Source organism: Schistocerca nitens, chromosome 11, assembly GCF_023898315.1.
Source record: "Schistocerca nitens isolate TAMUIC-IGC-003100 chromosome 11, iqSchNite1.1, whole genome shotgun sequence".
Classification (NCBI taxonomy): Eukaryota; Metazoa; Arthropoda; class Insecta; order Orthoptera; family Acrididae; genus Schistocerca; species Schistocerca nitens.
In genome coordinates this window covers 161,382,357-161,395,891 of record NC_064624.1, presented here as the reverse complement: position 1 = coordinate 161,395,891, position 13,535 = coordinate 161,382,357, and the positions used below count along the sequence as shown (strand labels likewise).

At 44.2% G+C, this 13,535-nt stretch overlaps 1 pseudogene; it reads left to right on the top strand.

Moving 5' to 3' along the window:
- The first annotated feature begins 5,178 nt into the window (after positions 1–5,178).
- On the top strand, positions 5,179–5,296 carry LOC126214047 (5S ribosomal RNA; annotated as a pseudogene).
- The last annotated feature ends 8,239 nt before the right edge of the window (positions 5,297–13,535 follow it).

Genomic DNA, 13,535 nt, shown 5'->3' with positions numbered 1-13,535 from the left:
GTGCAGATCGTCTTGTATTTCAGTACAATTTTTGCATTGTTACAGCCTCTCGATATACTACAGCATCATCCGCAAAAAGCCTCAGTGAACTTCCGATGTTATGCACAAGGTCATTTATATATGATGTGAATAGCAACGGTCCTACGACACTTCCCTGCGGCACACCTAAAATCACTCTTACTTCGGAATGACATGCTGCGTTCTGTAATCTACGAACTCTTCTATCCAATCACACAATTGGTCTGATAGTCCATATCTACATCTACATCTACATCTATACTCCGCGAGCCACCTTACGGTGTGTGGCGGAGGGTACTTATTGTACCACTATCTGATCCCCCCTTCCCTGTTCCATTCACGAATTGTGCGTGGGAAGAACGACTGCTTGTAAGTCTCCGTATTTGCTCTAATTTCTCGGATCTTTTCGTTGTGATCATTACGCGAGATATATGTGGGCGGTAGTAATATGTTGCCCATCTCTTCCCGGAATGTGCTCTCTCGTAATTTCGATAATAAACCTCTCCGTATTGCGTAACGCCTTTCTTGAAGTGTCCGCCACTGGAGCTTGTTCAGCATCTCCGTAACGCTCTCGCGCTGACTAAATGTCCCCGTGACGAATCGCGCTGCTTTTCGCTGGATCATGTCTATCTCTTCTATTAATCCAACCTGGTAAGGGTCCCATACTGATGAGCAATACTCAAGAATCGGACGAACAAGCGTTTTGTAAGCTACTTCTTTCGTCGATGAGTCACATTTTCTTAGAATTCTTCCTATGAATCTCAACCTGGCGCCTGCTTTTCCCACTATTTGTTTTATGTGATCATTCCACTTCAGATCGCTCCGGATAGTAACTCCTAAGTATTTTACGGTCGTTACCGCTTCCAATGATTTACCACCTATGGCATAATCGTACTGGAATGGATTTCTGCCCCTATGTATGCGCATTATATTACATTTATCTACGTTTAGGGAAAGCTGCCAGCTGTCGCACCATTCATTAATCCTCTGCAGGTCTTCCTGGAGTACGTACGAGTCTTCTGATGTTGCTACTTTCTTGTAGACAACCGTGTCATCTGCAAATAGCCTCACGGAGCTACCGATGTTGTCAACTAAGTCATTTATGTATATTGTAAACAATAAAGGTCCTATCACGCTTCCTTGCGGTACTCCCGAAATTACCTCTACATCTGCAGATTTTGAACCGTTAAGAATGACATGTTGTGTTCTTTCTTCTAGGAAATCCTGAATCCAATCACAAACCTGGTCCGATATTCCGTAAGCACGTATTTTTTTCACTAAACGTAAGTGCGGAACCGTATCAAATGCCTTCCTGAAGTCCAGGAATACGGCATCAATCTGCTCGCCAGTGTCTACGGCACTGTGAATTTCTTGGGCAAATAGGGCGAGCTGGGTTTCACATGATCTCTGTTTGCGGAATCCATGTTGGTTATGATGAAGGAGATTTGTATTATCTAAGAACGTCATAATACGAGAACACAAAACATGTTCCATTATTCTACAACAGATTGACGTAAGTGAAATAGGCCTATAATTATTCGCATCTGATTTATGACCCTTCTTGAAAATGGGAACGACCTGTGCTTTCTTCCAGTCGCTAGGTACTTTACGTTCTTCCAGAGATCTACGATAAATTGCTGATAGAAAGGGGGCAAGTTCTTTAGCATAATCACTGTAGAATCTTAAGGGTATCTCGTCTGGTCCGGATGCTTTTCCGCTACTAAGTGATAGCAGTTGTTTTTCAATTCCGATATCGTTTATTTCAATATTTTCCATTTTGGCGTCCGTGCGACCGCTGAAGTCAGGGACCGTGTTACGATTTTCCGCAGTGAAACAGTTTCGGAACACTGAATTCAGTATTTCTGCCTTTCTTCGGTCGTCCTCTGTTTCGGTGCCATCGTGGTCAACGAGTGACTGAATAGGGGATTTAGATCCGCTTACCGATTTTACATATGACCAAAACTTTTTAGGGTTCTTGTTTAGATTGTTTGCCAATGTTTTATGTTCGAATTCGTTGAATGCTTCTCTCATTGCTCTCTTTACGCTCTTTTTCGCTTCGTTCAGCTTTTCCTTATCAGCTATGATTCGACTACTCTTAAACCTATGGTGAAGCTTTCTTTGTTTCCGTAGTACCTTTCGTACATGATTGTTATACCACGGTGGATCTTTCCCCTCGCTTTGGACCTTAGTCGGTACGAACTTATCTAAGGCGTACTGGACGATGTTTCTGAATTTTTTCCATTTTTGTTCCACATCCTCTTCCTCAGAAATGAACGTTTGATGGTGGTCACTCAGATATGCTCTTACTTTGTTCATTAAACGACTGTGGGGAACTGTATCGAACGCCTTGCGGAAGTCAAGAAACACGGCATGTTCCTGTGAACCCGTGTCTATGGCCCTCTGAGTCTCGTGGACGAATAGCGCGAGCTGGCTTTCACACGACCGTCTTTTTCGAAACCCATGCTGATTCCTACAGAGTAGATTTCTAGTCTCCAGGAAAGTCATTATACTCGAACATAATACGTGTTCCAAAACTCTACAACTGATCGACGTTAGAGATATAGGTCTATAGTTCTGCACGTCCCTTCTTGAAAACGGGGATGACCTGTGCCCTTTTCCAATCCTTTGGAACGCTACGCTCTTCTGGAGACCTACGGTACACCGCTGCAAGAAGGGGGGCAAGTTCCGTCGCGTACTCTGTGTAAAATAAGACTATGTCAAGTTTCTTTCCCTTCTTATCAACATGTATGACCAGAAAAGTCTTCTTCCATGCCTTTTAGAGCATGATCAGTCTCATACATACACTGAAGCAAAAAGAAAAGGTCGCAACACCCAAAAATAATTGATGAGGAATGTGTCCTGCAATTTTGTTACACCCTCAGGGGTACAGCAGATTTCTGCACTGTAATTCCATCGTTAAACAGACACACTTAAACGAAACTCCGTACGAAGCCTGGCAAAAATTTGCCGCCAATTTGTTCTTGGCAGTTCTTGTGTGTAACAGGTAGCGAAAGAAATGGCGGAATATCAACTAGTCTGGGTATTAATGACATTGGACTCTCAAAATATATATTCTTCAGTCTCGTTTCTTGCTAACAATATCAGCTTGTTCCCAAGAATAAACAGCTTTCACTCAGTTTGAACTGTTGCTCCATCGGTTTGCACTAATACCACAAGAATTCAAAAATCTTAGCAGCAACCACGCGCTTTCAAATCGAAACTGAAGAGTTTTCTCATGGGTGACTAGCTTCTATTCTGTTGAGGAGTTGCTTGAAAAAAATTAAGCTGATTCTTATTTTGTATTGTTGGTTGCGTTTACTTAAACTGGCCTGACTTTTTTTGGATTCATAAACATTTTATTTTTATCTGTTATTACTTTTATGTTGTAATTTTATTTACTGACACATTCCATGACCTTGGAGATTTGCTCCTCAATTTTCTCTACGGAACTATACGTGTAAATAAAATAAATAAATTAACACAGGAACGACTTTCCACACTTTCAGCAGCCGTAAAATTTCTCTGGAGCTTACTGCCCACTAGACATGCAAGCTCTGTTACGAACGTTTCGCTGGCCAGTGTTTCGTGCCGATGCAAGCGACAGATTACACGTGTTGCCACTAGCGATACGACTTTCCCAGCGATCTTCACGACGGTTACGTAACAACCTCCTATAAACGGCGACATTCGCGAACGGTAGCAGTTGATCTGATTTCGTCAGGCATTCCCTCCAGTGCTTAACGGGCTCGGGAAAGGCTCAAAATCATGAAAAGTTCAATTTTTACTTTTTTGAGTTTTCTGAATCTGCAGACTATTACCTTTTAATAGATATATAATTTATTCAATTCCGAAGACTACAACTATTTTTAAATTTTTTTTGAAATGTGTTCTACATGGGCGTGACCCACTGTGGCGCTGTTAAACTGCTGTCAAATGGTGTTATTATTAACGTCCGTGTTCATCAGGTACATTTTAGTGATGTGAGATAAAGTATGTGTTGTGGCTAACCTGTGATGGTTCAATATATATCGCTGGTGCGAGTGTCGATTGTTTCATGTTTATTTACTCTGTCGTTATCTCGAAAATATTCGTAATTAATTCTGTTTCTTGAGTCTCTGTTTTGTTGAAGTATAATAATGAGTAAAAGTAAAGTTATTAGAAATCCTCTGAAGGCTTTTAAGAAAAGGAGAAATGTTGGAAAGCCAAAGGTATTTAGAAATATGGGAATGAAGATAGGTTCTAACATGGTACGATCGATGCTTGCTTTAGACAAGGAACGCCTTCGGGCTGCAGACAGGGCTGTAAAGAGTCTAGAAATACAAACAAGAGTAAACAGGAGGAGGAACAAGAGGAAGCTGGAGGAAGAGTTTGCAGAGGATGAAGATAATCCATCCTATGGACCTGGAATGCACTAAAAAGTTAATCCAATCTTTGTCGCTCGATTCCCAAAACTTTTATTTTCTCATACTAATTACATGTTTTCTAAGGATCTTCCAAACATATTTGTTTCAAACTTTCAGTAAATGTTACACAGTACCTTCTGCATAATTTAACACTGCCTTTTTCCAAAAAACTGTATATTTTTGAATATATATATAAAAAATTGCAAAAAAATGTTGTGAATTTTCATTGCAATTGAAAAAAAATCATCTTTAATAACTTAACTAAAATTTTGTAAAATCCCTGTGTTAAGTTGTAGCCCATATTCCAATAAATAATCTGTAAAAAGTTCAACTTCCTACCTCAAATACTTTGTGAGGAAAGATGTAATTTATAAGCGTTATTTTAACATTGCAAGTATAGGGCGTCCGGAGCCCCTTAAAGTCTGGCACGTTATCAACGATAATACTCTTGCTTGGGTGAGAGGTTAATGTTTTGGCTTTTAGCCGGCCGCGGTGGCCGTGCGGTTCTGGCGCTGCAGTCCGGAACCGCGGGACTGCTACGGTCGCAGGTTCGAATCCTGCTTCGGGCATGGATGTGTGTGATGTCCTTAGGTTAGTTAGGTTTAAGTAGTTCTAAGTTCTAGGGGACTTATGACCTAAGATGTTGAGTCCCAAAGTTCTCAGAGCCATTTGAACCTTTTTTTTTTTTTTTTGGCTTTTACATGAATTCAACCTTCCGCCAAACATACCTTTTTCCTTTCATCTTTCTTACCAATGTGGCAACGGCCTTGCCACAGTGGATACACCGGTTCCCGTCAGATCACCGACATTAAGCGCTGTCGGGCGTGTCTGGCACTTGGATGGGTGACCATCCGGGCCGCCATGCGCTGTTGCCATTTTTCGGGGTGCACTCAGCCTCGTGATGCCAATTGAGGAGCTACTCGACCGAATAGTAGCCGCTCCGGTCAAAGAAACCCATCGTAACGACCGAGAGCGCGGTGTGCTGACCACATGCCCCTCCTATCCGCATCCTTAAGTGAGGATGACACGGCGGTCGGATGGTCCCGATGAGCCATTTGTGGCCTGAAGACGGAGTGCTTTCTTACCAATACATGTTGCAGAGACACTTAATGAAGCACAGTATGTAAAAGTCCGTGGTGTACAGCTGTATAACGAGATAAAATGGAGTCGACACACGTATCACTAAATGCCTATCCCTGTTCTTGGTTCATACTTGCAGTTGCACGTAGCCTTTCTAACGACTCCTAAGATCAATATAGGTTTTATTATCTGTACTTCCCGTTATTACTGACAATTTAAAAATTTAAAATGCTGTCATGGCCTACTCATTAAGGGGCGTAATGTTCTCTTAAGGGTTTAGCGCAATAAGACCACTAAAGGAAAAAAGTCGCAACACCAAAAATTAATTAATCTAGAGCATTGAAATTTCGGGAATACCTTTTTTTAGGTAACATATTTAAGTGATTATCATTGCAAGGTCACAGGTAATGTAAGCGCGACGTACGCCATTCGATATGTGAAATGGTGGTTCATTAATAACCAGTGTAACTACCAGAATGTTGAATACAAGTATGTAAACGTGGGTGCGTTGTGTTGTACAGGTGCCGGATGTAAGTTTTTGAGATGGAGTTCCATGGCTGTTCCATTTGGTAGATCAGTACAGGGTTGGTTAAGAGGGGACGTTGATGAAAAACACACACTATTTCGAAAATGCACCAAATCCACAGTTTTGGAGATATGGCAAAGAAATTATGTACGACGCTTTACACGAAAGTAACACATTTACATATAAAATCCTTTGATTATACAGGGTTATTACAAATGATTGAAGCGATTTCACAGCTCTACAATAACTTTATTATTTGAGATATTTTCACAATGCTTTGCACACACATACAAAAACTCAAAAAGTTTTTTTAGGCATTCACAAATGTTCGATATGTGCCCCTTTAGTGATTCGGCAGACATCAAGCCGATAATCAAGTTCCTCCCACACTCGGCGCAGCATGTCCCCATCAATGAGTTCGAAAGCATCGTTGATGCGAGCTTGCAGTTCTGGCACGTTTCTTGGTAGAGGAGGTTTAAACACTGGATCTTTCACATAACCCCACAGAAAGAAATCGCATGCGGTTAAGTCGGGAGAGCGTGGAGGCCATGACACGAATTGCTGATCATGATCTCCACCACGACCGATCCATCGGTTTTTCAATCTCCTGTTTAAGAAATGCCGAACATCATGATGGAAGTGCGGTGGAGCACCATCCTGTTGAAAGATGAAGTCGGCGCTGTCGGTCTACAGTTGTGGCATGAGCCAATTTTCCAGCATGTCCAGATACACGTGTTCTGTAACGTTTTTTTCGCAGAAGAAAAAGGGGCCGTAAACTTTAAACCGTGAGATTGCACAAAACACGTTAACTTTTGGTGAATTGCGAATTTGCTGCGCGAATGCGTGAGGATTCTCTACCGCCGAGATTCGCACATTGTGTCTGTTCACTTCACCATTAAGAAAAAATGTTGCTTCATCACTGAAAACAAGTTTCGCACTGAACGCATCCTCTTCCGTGAGCTGTTGCAACCGCGCCGAAAATTCAAAGCGTTTGACTTTGTCATCGGGTGTCAGGTCTTGTAGCAATTGTAAACGGTAAGGCTTCTGCTTTAGCCTTTTCCGTAAGATTTTCCAAACCGTCGGCTGTGGTACGTTTAGCTCCCTGCTTGCTTTATTCGTCGACTTCCGCGAGCTACGCGTGAAACTTGCCCGCACGCGTTCAACCGTTTCTTCGCTCACTGCAGGCCGACCCGTTGATTTCCCCTTACAGAGGCATCCAGAAGCTTTAAACTGCCGTTGATTTCCCCTTACAGAGGCATCCAGAAGCTTTAAACTGCGCATACCATCGCCGAATGGAGTTAGCAGCTGGTGGATCTTTGTTGAACTTCGTCCTGAAGTGTCGTTGCACTGTTATGACTGACAGTGAGTGCATTTCAAGGACGACATACGCATTCTCGGCTCCTGTCGCAATTTTGTCTCACTGCGCTCTCGAGCGCTCTGGCGGCAGAAACCTGAAGTGCGGCTTCAGCCGAACAAAACTTTATGAGTTTTTCTACGTATCTGTAGTGTGTCGTGACCATATGTCAATGAATGGAGGTACAGTTAATTTATGAAATCGCTTCAATCATTTGTAATAGCCCTGTATATATTTAATTTTTTTAATGACATTTGAAGGTTTATTTTGATAAAATAATGTATGCTCCTTTTTCTCAGAAAGTATTCAAGAGATTTCTACAAAACTTTCTCTGTTTAATCTCTTTATATAGTGTAAGCTTCTCTCATAAGTTGTTTGGAATAGGCCAAATAGGAGAACTTTCATAATTTTTTAATTATGATTCCACAAGTACAATTTTTAATTCATGCCAAATTCCCTGCACTTTGCCCCTTATCTCAGCTAACAATCAGAATTTCAAAATTTTCTCTAGAGACAACGTTTATTAGGTTTACAGAAATATGTATACAAAATTTCATAATTCTAGCATTCATAGAATCTGAGGAAAAGGTACATAGACATTAAAAAACAAACTTTTCAGGAAACGCAATTTAAAGTTGTACCTAACATTTTTCCTTATGCCACTTCTTCAGAAGGCACCACATTTGTACTCGGGGTCATCTCTCCCTTCGGGTTTGTTGTTGTCTCTCTTCTTTCCTTTACCAGGACTTTTCAGCTGCAGAGACGCACTGTAAATCTATTTTTATCAGGATGTCTTGAATAATATTTTTTATCTTGAAGCCCATTCTTTCTAAGGCCTTCATCCTCCAGACGTTACCATTATTAAATACAACAACTGGATCATAAGTTGCAATTCTGACAACTGTAGCAGATGCAAATGTATTTTAATTGCATAGTTTGCATATGAGTGAATTTAGAGACTCATTTGTATTTTGGGTTTTGCCAGGAACACACTTTTGTGTTGGCAGAAGAGCCAACACCGTGTTACGAGTGGAGGCCGAAATGCACGCGGTTTAGCTCATGCAGGCTGGCGTGAGGAGGGAAGAACTATACTGACGTGAGGTCTGGAACATGACAAGGAATTAGAAATCAGAAAGCGGACGTAGCTAGTTTGATACTTAACTTTAATCCATTAATGATGAAAGTCGCTCTTGACGGTACATGATTCACAATATTATCTGTTCAGAATACATACTGGAAGTAAATAAGTATGGCGCCTTGCTAGATCGTAGCAAATGACGTAGCTGAAGGCTTTGCTAAACTGCCGTCTCGGCAAATGAGAGCGTATGTAGACAGTGAACCATCGCTAGCAAAGTCGGCTATACAACTGGGGCGAGTGCTAGGGAGTCTGTCTAGACTAGACCTGCCGTGTGGCTCGGTCTGCAATCACTGATAGTGGCGACACGCGGGTCCGACGTATACTAACGGACCGCGGCCGATTTAAAGGCTACCACCTAGCAAGTGTGGTGTCTGGCGGTGACACCACACACACTTTTTGAGGAGTGAAGGATATGCCAGAAACCTGTAAGTGGGCTTGACAAGATCCAGAATACAATTTGGGAGCCTCTCCTTGTGGATGTGGGGGTTGTTATCCCTCTGAGCTTGGCGTGGGAGGGAGGCCGCGTCACACTTTTAATTAATTTTCAGGCACTTCCGATGCGATTTCAACATTGAAACTTTGGGAATTTATTGTCCATGGGTTGTACTAACAAATAAAAAATAAATCGAAACTTGACAGTTTTGGTCAATTACATCAACGTCCCCCATTAATGTTGATTGTGGATGACGCTGAAATTGTCGTCTGATGAAGTCCCGTATGTAGTCCACCAACAAAGGAGGTGGCTTATAAAACACTCGTTCCACCTATACTTGAGTATTGCTCATCAGTGTGGGATCAGTACCAGATCGGGTTGACGGAAGAGATAGAGAAGATCCAAAGAAGAGTGGCGCGTTTCGTCACAGGGTTATTTGGTAACCGTGATAGCGTTACGGAGATGTTTAGCAAACTCAAGTGGCAGACTCTGCAAGAGAGGCGCTCTGCATCGCGGTGTAGCTTGCTCGCCAGGTTTCGAGAGGGTGCGTTTCTGGATGAGGTATCGAATATATTGCTTCCCCCTACTTATACCTCCCATGGAGATCACGAATGTAAAATTAGAGAGATTCGAGCGCGCACGGAGGCTTTCAGACAGTCGTTCTTCCCGCGAACCATACGCGACTGGAACAGAAAAAGGAGGTAATGACAGTGGCACGTAAAGTGCCCTCCGCCACACACCGTTGGGTGGCTTGCGGAGTATAAATGTAGATGTAGAAGTTCGATTGTAGACGGATGTGGTGATCGAGCAGCCCAAGGCAACATGTGGACACGCTGTAGAGCATGTTGGTTTACATCAGCGGAATGTGGACGATCGTTATCCTGTTGGAAAACACCCCCCTGAAATGTTGTCCATGAATGGCAGCTGAAGAACACTTTTGCAGTCGGGGAGCTTTGGACAATGACGAGAGTGTTCCTGCTGTGATACGAAGCTCCCCCCCCCTCCCCCCCTTCCCCCCGCGGCACATAACTCTACGTTTAGGTTCAGTGTGTCTGGTTATTTGCAGTCCCTCAACTGTCCACCTTCTAACCAACACACTGCCATCAGTAGCACCGAGGCAGAACCAGCCTCAGCCGGCCGGGGTGGCCGAGCGGTTCTAGGCGCTACAGTCTGGAACCGCGCGACCGCTACGGTCGCAGATTCGAATCCTGCATCGGGCATGGATGTGTGTGATGTCCTTAGGTTAGTTAGGTTTAATTAGTTCTAAGGGACTGTTGGCCTCAAATGATAAGTCCCATGGTGCTTAGAGGCATTTGAACAATTTGAAGAACCAGCCTCCACCAGAAAACGCAACGGACCTCCACCCTGCCCTCCACTGACCTTTCGCTCGAGACCACAGAAGTTGCAAATGACGTTGCTTTGGGGTCAGTGCGGTGCACGCTACAGGGCGTCTGGCTCGGAACTGCCCTTGAAGCAACCGGTTTGTAAGAGTTGTGGTGCCAAATGCAGCTCAAATTGCTGCTGCAGATGCCGAATGTGCCGCACTAGACTCTCCGTAGTGCCGCGTGGCTGTCCGAAGGCTGATCTTTTCGCGACCGTACAGTCTCCTGACCACCGCTGTCAACAACCAGGTACAGTGGCTGCATTCCTGCCCCGTCTTTCTATACGACAGACGCGAAATTTAACCGACAGGAAGAAGATGCTGTGATATGCAAATGATTAGCTTTTCAGAGCATTCACACAAGGTTGGCGCCGGTGGTGACACCTACAACGTGCTGACATGAGGAAAGTTTCCAACCGACTTCTCATACACAAACAGCAGTTGACCGGCGTTGCCTGGTGAAACGTTGTTGTGATGCCTGGTGTAAGGAGCAGAAATGCGTACCATCACGTTTCCGACTTTGATAAAGGTCGGATTGTAGCCTATCGCGATTGCGGTTTATCGTAACGCGACATTGCTGCCCGCGTTCGTCGAGATCCAATGACTGTTAGCAGAACATGGAATCGGTGGGTTCAGGAGGGTAATACGGAACGCCGTGCTGGATCCCGACGGCAGTCGAGATGACAGGCATCTTATCCGCACGGTTGTAAGGGATCGTGCAGCCACGTCTCGATCCCTGAGTCGAGAAATGGGGACGTTTGCGAGACGACAACCCTCTGCACGAACAGTTCGTCGACGTTTGCAGTACCACGGACTATCAGCTCGGAGACCGTGGCTGCGGTTACCCTTGACGCTGCATCACAGACAGGAGCGCCAGCGATGGTGTACTCGACGACGAACGTGGGCGCACGAATGGCAAAACGACATTTTTTCGGATGAATCCAGGTTCTGTTTACAGCATCACAATGATCGCATCCGTGTTTGGCGACATCGCGATGAAAGCATATTAGAAGCGAGTATTCGTCATCGCCATACTGGCGCATAGCCAGAGTGATGGTATGGGGTGCCATTGGTTACACGTCTCGGTCAGCTTTTGTTCGCATTGACGGCACTTTGAACAGTGGACGTTACATTTCAAATGTGTTACGACCCATGTCTCTACCCTTCATTCTATCCCTGCGAAACCCTACATTTCAGCAGGATAATGCACGACCGCATGTTGCAGGTCCGTACGGGCCTTTCTGGATACAGAAAATGTTCGACTGCTGCCCTGGCCAGCACATTCTTCGTATCTCTCACCAATTGAAAACGTGTGGTCAATGGTGGCCGAGCAAATGGCTCGTCACAATACGCCAGTCACTACTCTCGATGAACTGTGGTATCGTGTTGAAGCTGCATGGGCAGCTGTACCTGTACACACACCATCCGAGCTCTGTTTCACTCAATGCCCAGGCGTATCAAGGCCGTTATTGCGGCCAGAGGTGGTTGTTCTGGGTACTGATTTCTCAGGATCTATTCACCCAAATTTGCGTGAAAATGTAATGGCATGTCAGTTCTAGCATAATGTATTTGTCCTATGAATACGCGTTTATCATCTGCATTTCTTCTTGGTGTAGCAATTTTAATGGCCAGTAGTGAATTTAGGTGATTAACATTGCAAGGTCGCAGGTAATGTAAGCGCGACGTACGCCATTCGAAATGTGAAATGATAGTACATTACTAACCAGTGTAACTACTGGAATGTTGAATACAAGTATGTAAACGTGCGTGCGTTGTGTTGTATATGTGTCGTATGCAGGTTTTTGAGATGGAGTTCCATGCCAATCCCACTTGGTCGATTAATACAGGGACGATTAATGCTGTGTACAGATGACGTTGGAGTTATCGTCTGATGTCCCATTAAGTTCAAATGGTTCAAATGGCTCTGAGCACTATGGGACTTAACATCTCTGGTCATCAGTCCCCTAGAACTTAGAACTACTTAAACCTAACTAACCTAAGGACACCACACACATCCATGCCCGAGGCAGGATTCGAACCTGCGACCGTAGCGGTCACGCGGTTCCAAACTGAAGCGCCTAGAACCGCTCGGCCACAGCGGCCGGCGTGTCCCATGAAGTGCTCGATTGGAAACAGCTCTGGTGATCGAGCAGGCCGAGGCAACATGTCGACACGCCGGAGAGCACATTGGTTTACAGCAGCGGTACGTGGACGAGCGTTATCCTGTTGGAAAACACCCTCTGAAATGCTGCCCATGAATGGCAGCACAACAGGTCGAATCACCTGACAACCTTTCAAACAGTTTTGCAGTCGGGGTGCGTGGATAACCACGGGAGTGCTCCTGCTGCCATACGAAGTACCACCCCGGGTCATAACTCCATGTGGAGGTCCAATGTTTGTAGCGCTCAGACAGGTTATTTGCAGGCCCTTGTCTAGCCGGCTTGTAACCGACACACGGCCGTCGCTGGCACCGAGGCAGAACCAGCCTCCACCAGAAAACACAACAGACCTCCACCCTGCCCTCCAGCGAGCTCTCGCTTGACTCCACAGAAGTCGCAAGTGTCGGTGCTTTGGGGTCAGTGGGATGTAAGCTACAGGGCGTCTGGCTCGGACATGGAGGTAAGAATAAGGGGAGATGGCGCTACGTATCCCAGCCGTACTACGTTTTGAAGCCACGGGGGCGTGGCTCGCTGCCATGACACTCTGACCAAAACATTGCCAGTGTGCTATAGCGCTGCGTGTATTACAGTCGCTAATTGCACCATATACGCATGTAACGTCATCAGATTGGTTGTTTCAAAGTTTCTGTTTAAAATAAAATCCCGTAAAGGCGAAATTCCGCGTTTCTTCTGATTAAAAATAGTTTTTAATGTAATATTACGAATAGCTAGCCTTCAATGTAAACGATACAATTTTGTTAATTGAGTAATAAACGTGTATCACAAACTAAATAATAAAAACTGAAAACTAAGTTAGCTATACCCTCCCTCCAAAGCCCCATAAATACATCTTGTTTGTAATACGTACTGGGACATTTCAGTTACGTTACACTACTGGGAAACACTGTTCATTACCATCAATATTTACTGAAATACGGTACATAGAATGGCAAATCTACACAGTGTCCTGTTTAGGCCTGTACTTTGCGCCAGTTAATGTAGTGTTAGCTTTTAATTTGGTACATGATGAAGACAAAGTGAGT